Below are 5817 nucleotides of genomic sequence, written 5' to 3'. Positions count from 1 at the left end.
CATCTCATACACAATAACCATTGGGTTCTTGACCAATGCCCTCAGCACCCAATTTGGCCTGGCAACCAGATCCATCATGGATGGATGATAGATGGATACCTGCGCACTTTCCATGATGTATCCTTCCCCAGATCTGTCCCTTGAGACAATAACGTCTCAAAGTTCAACAATCATTTTCCTCAACCTCCAGGCTTGGTTTCCTTGTCACGGGAGTGGAACGGACTCAGGCGCAGACTGAGGTAGCACAGTTCAACGACACTTTATTAATCACACTGGTGCACTATATACACGTGAAGGGGGGGGAAACACCAGGGTCCCGGGGATCACTTGACTGGGGAGACACACTTCTTCGCACTCGCTCTGCTCCTCGTCCAAACAGTCTCCACACAAGCAGCTCAGCTCACTCTCCTACTCACGGGGTCCAGGGGTCACAAAAGGGCTGATCCAGGTAAACCTGTTTACACAGACGAGGGTAAGTCGAAGGCAAACACGGGAACAGTAGAATCGCAAGGAAGCCAGGCAATACTAACGAGAGTTACTCAATATTCCAGCGACGAACAGCTCAGAGCCCCAGCCTTAAGAGCCAGAGAACTGCAATCCGCTCGAGATCAGCTGCAGGTGCGTGGGCCAAGGGCAGGAGCCCAATCAGAGCTCCGCCCAGGCAGACAGGTAGGAGAGACAGAGTGAGAGAAAAACAACAAACACTTGTGGCCACACTGGGCTGGCCGGGGAGGCACAGGGACCATGACATTCCTGGTTCTTTTGTGATCTTAAATAGGCAGATGGGTTCATTTCTTAATAATATCAGATGAAATGGATTAGTCACTGTAATGAAATTGCTGGAGCACCTCAAGAATCACTGACAAATGAGTTGTGAGAGTCATAAAAAAAAATCGGAATACTTTTTAGGGAGAAATTGGATATCTCAGTCCAGTTTGAATCAATGATGACTTTAACCTATTTTTGTCAGTGTTGAGTTTCGTGTGCAGATTGACGGGGAACAAAATGAACTAATTCACACTTTAACATGAGCCTAAACGTGTGGAAAACTTAAAGGGGTCTTAAAACTCTACTGATGTACCGTACATACAATGTGCTATCTGCATCTCCATGACTCAAAGGCGCCCGACTCTGCCGGATGATCCATCTGTCAACCTACCACTGTGTGCGAACGCAGGAGGAAGTCTGAACGTGCGGGTTTGAAAATAGCTCAAAGTTTGAACAGAAATATCTTTAGGACTATATTCTATTAATATTTTGTATTCAAAAGAAGGAGTTGTTGTTTTTTGCTACAACATAATAAAGCGGTGGATTTATATCTTTTAATGTTCTAAAAGTTTGTTTTAGTTTAGCAGTAACGGAGGAGGCGATGAGGAGACAAGGTGAAGTGTTTTGTGCTTTCTGACTCACTCATGAAGATTGTTGATTTCAAATATGTCAAGGGACATTCTTTCCTATAGTGCGACTAAGAAAAATGACAAATTGTTTTTTCCGTAATTGTAAGTGGAACAAATTATGTTTAAAAGAAAATTATCCACTGATTCCTACCACCTCTTTTGTCACTCAGAAACGTTGCCAGTCACTCGGCGTTTGTCACTCTGTCAACCCCTCTGTCAGTCACTCTGTCAATGTCAACTAGCCAGCTAGCTCTGCATGAAGGGAAAACCGACATCAATCAGGCTCTGTCAGCAGTGGGACCCATTACTTTAGAGGGATTATGATATGGGAGATCGTGGGTCTGTGGGCTAACAGAGCAAGTGACAAATAAATGTTGAACTTCTGAAAAGTGCCTCCATTAACAGCTCATGCAGCTCATCTAACTGTGCAAATATTTGCAGTCATAAAGCCTGTTGTTTCTTAATCTAAAGTACTCGCACGCAACGAGAATATTAGGGACCTTGAAGGGGGTTTTTTTCTCTCCACACACATACACAATCACGCACAGAGACAGGGCTGTGCCCTTCAGGAAGGCATTAAAGCAGTGTAAGTGTGCATTATGGATTCATAGGTAAAAGAATTTTAAAATCAGGAAGGGCTTACCAACAGAACGCCACTTATTCAGCGTGGATGGGTTATTTAAAATCATGTCAGGGGCCAACATAATACAAGTTATGCAGCATAGCACAGGCACACTGGTACACATGTACGCACAAATACACATACATATGCATGCAATAACCTTGCTTCACACACAAATACATGAACACATATACCTCTACCTCTTCTTGCTCTTCACGGTGCCACAGTGACCCTGACTGGTGGAAAAGTAGAACTGCAGCGGCATCACTGGCATAAACTCTGTGTGTGTGTGTGTGTGTGTGTGTGTGTGTGTGTGTGTGTGTGTGTGTGTGTGTGTGTGTGTGTGTGTGTGTGTACTGTAATTACTAGAGAAGATAAATCTTGTTAATGAAACAGACGGAAAGAAGAGCACTCTGGAGAGGAGAGAGCAAGAAGAGGAGAGATGAGGAGAGTAAGAGGAAACGGTGGGGGGGACACGCAACATGAAAGTAAAAAGGAAAGAAAGAGAAAAAAGAGGATGAAAGAGGAAGATATACGAAATGAAGGAAGGAAGGGAGACAGGTCTGAGGGGGAATAAAGTTAGAGGAAAAAGTTGACGCTCACGTTTTGTTTCATTGCATCATACATCAGTATTGAAGGAGTGACGCAGAGGAACGGAGTAGGAAGACAAGAATGGCAGGTAGGGAGAAAGATTGAGAGAGAATGAGCGCAGACACAGAGATGAGGAGGAGGAGGAGACAGATGAAGGAAGAAAAATACAACCCGGAGAAGTCGCATTTTCTTTTCTTTTCTTTCTTTTTTTTTTTCAAAATGCGTGAGTGTGTGCCTGCCAAGTTTAAAGTGCTGAAGTGTAACTGGTCATGCATATTAACAGAAAGTGTTAGGCATCTATGGAGAGGACACTGAGCGAGTGTACAAAGCCTTTCCAGATGTATGAGGTATAACAACCTGTGAGGAGCAGACACGTGGATGTGCAAGTCTTTCGGGGTTTGGAGGATAAAGGGATGTGAGGAGGCAAAAAATGTAAGATATAAAAGTCTAAAATAAGAAAAAAAAATTGACTTCTTGATGTGAAAAACTTGAGGGAAACTAACAGGTCAGGCCAGGACAGTCTAAGACATAAAAGCAGCTTTGGAGTTTGAGAAAGAGGACCTTAATTCCACTGGCTTGCACATCCTTGCATCTTAGTGGTTGCAGTGGGTGCAATGCAATGTAAAGCATCACAGTTTTAAATTCAGCGATCACATTAGTAATAATACTAATAATCATGTCGTTACATGTGTTTTGTGACGTGTCAGGTTCATGGTTTCTCTGTGCTCGTCTTTTCTCTCTTGTCATTCCCTTCATGGCTAACTTTCATGGCACTTGGCTTCCCTTGCCTGAACCTGGTTCTGTTGGAGGGGCTTTTCCTGTTATAAGGGAGTTTTTCCTTCCCACTGTCACCATGTGCTCCTCAGAGAGTTTGTCTGACTGTTGGTGTTTTCTTCCCAGTGTTTACCTTACGATATAAATCACCTGAATTTGTGAATTAAAATGAAATGACCTGAAGTTTGTAGCATAGCATTAATATGCACGATTTCCAGGAAAAAATATCCTTTTCCTTGTGCACTTCTACTATATTCAGCTGATTTCAGTTGGTGTTGAGTGAGGAGAAAAACAACAGAGCATTCGGCAAGTTTTGAGGGCTAGAGACAGGAACAGTGCTTGCAGTTAAGTGCACAAAAGCACAAGAATGTGATGGCAAAGCATGAACTGCACTTCAAAAACAACCACTGCAACTGTAACATGTCATCAACTACTGCAAACTTCTGCAAAGACAACAAAAAGTCAGCAGAGTGATGGTAAAGTGGAGTGTATGCTATCCCCAGTCAAGCAGCCAAAGTTTGACTTTCACCAGGTGACAAAATCAGTGACAAGCAGTTGGGGCTGTAGCATTGGAGCCTCCATTTTTACCTACACCTGTTTCTCCAGCAGAATCCCCGTGGCCACAACAGTTTTCTGTGAAGTGCTCTTCGGTCACCTTCCAGCTTTGGTGTCAGTTTTGTGCTCACAGTTAAGCACTAACAGAAAGACTGTGCATGTGTCAGTGTGTTTATATTGGTAACTAGCAATTATGTGGCACTGCAAGTAAAGCAGCAAGTAATTAACTGTATACGTTCCTGAGTGAGTAAATAAGTTCTACATTTATGTTATAATGTAAACACTTTTCTACATTTCATTTTGTTTTTTTAAGAGTAACGAGTAATGTGCAGCTTTTTTTGAGTAACAAGCCGAACACTGCTAAGTTTCAGCAATACTTTAATTTTGCCCCACTACCTGTAAGTTGGCTCAGTGGTATAGTCCTTAGCACTGTCACCTCACAGTGAGAGGTTCCTGGGTTTAAATAAATTAGCTTGCTGGAGTTTCCATGTTTTTCCTCTCCCTGTTTGGATTCTGTTGCTCCCATAATCCAGAGACATGGATGTTGACTAACTAGTGATTCTATTCCTATGAGTGTACATTACCTCATCCTTTGACAGCAGGGATAGGCTCTGGCGGTTAAGACACTGGAAGAGATGGATGGCACATATGCATGTAATTCACATTAAACATGCAAAAAACATTCATAAAACACAATCCTACCCAAAACTGTAACAACTGATGTGTACACAAGAGAGTGAGGAGAGGGACCTCTTACTACCTATTAGTGGGATGAATCTGTAGAGAATCCAGGGCAGACAGATCCACTAAGAAACAAAAAAGGAGCATGTCGTCTGCATCTACGAGCCTGATCAGCAGCCAACTGTGACATTAATTCCTGTTGGTACTGCCTCACAAGCTAAGTTCACCTTTTAAGATTGAAAGCACTCTGTAACTCACACACACATACAGGTGACAGCATGACCATGTACTTCCATAGGCAAGAATACTGATGAGATAGAAGTAAATATACTTACAGTATATTTTATTAACTGTTCAGATGCGTTGGCACTTTTATTTTCTTTTTTTTTTTTTTATCTGTGGTCTTAAGTGTAGCATTATGCAAGAAAAAATTGAAATCGGCCCATTTCTGCACCTTCAGATAAGGTGATAAAATACAGAACATGACTAAGTGCAAATGCATCTCCTATCTACCATCGCAAGATAAAAACATTTTGCCTTTTACTGCTAATCTTCTCTATTACTGGGTTTACAATACAGACCAGTAGTGAACAAAGAACACAAAACACTCAATAACTAATTAAGATTCACATCAAATCAGTGCATGTATTCCCTTATTTTGGGGACACAGCAGAGTGAGCAGGGAGAGGAAAAAAAGAGCTACAGCACTAGACCTGGGCACGCAACAAATCCCTGCTGGTCTGCTGCATGTGGCTAAGCGTGTGCAGGCGCAGCATGGCGTGCAGAAAAGCATCCAGATAAAAATGTCCATTACATTTTGCCATCAAGTAAATTTAGCCATGGAGACAGCAGAGGTAGAAAAGGGGGTGTTTGGACTTTGGTAACATTATTTGAAAATGTGGATGTGCTAGTCTTCCTGGAAAAGTGTTCTACAGTCACGTTAAGTGATTTCCCACTGGACTCATTCTTCCAGTTCAGAGGACTCCACTGATATTTCAAATTGTCATTTCAATTTTCTTATGTCCATGTAATTGTATCAGAACTGAGACCTAGTTTCAGTGTGCTTACAGCCCTCCAAAGTGTTGACTTTCATTTAAAGAAGAACTAGGTGAAGTAAAAATCAAGCCTAGAAATCCACCATAGCTGATATTTATAATTGCTGTAATGTCATAATATTTCTTCTAAATCTAGAAGCCT

The 5817-nt window shown here is 42.1% G+C and overlaps 1 long non-coding RNA gene across 1 annotated transcript; it reads right to left on the bottom strand.

Moving 5' to 3' along the window:
- Window positions 1-240: 240 nt before the first annotated feature.
- Window positions 241-657, bottom strand: LOC113015085 (uncharacterized). The gene is made up of 2 exons (XR_003271055.1): window positions 531-657; window positions 241-454 (listed from the first exon to the last, which is right to left on the bottom strand). It is a non-coding gene; the product is annotated as an uncharacterized LOC113015085 (long non-coding RNA).
- Window positions 658-5817: the final 5160 nt, after the last annotated feature.

Source organism: Astatotilapia calliptera, chromosome 22 (genome assembly GCF_900246225.1).
Source record: "Astatotilapia calliptera chromosome 22, fAstCal1.2, whole genome shotgun sequence".
In the NCBI taxonomy this organism is placed as follows: domain Eukaryota; kingdom Metazoa; phylum Chordata; class Actinopteri; order Cichliformes; family Cichlidae; genus Astatotilapia; species Astatotilapia calliptera.
This window is presented reverse-complemented; position numbering and strand designations above follow the sequence as displayed.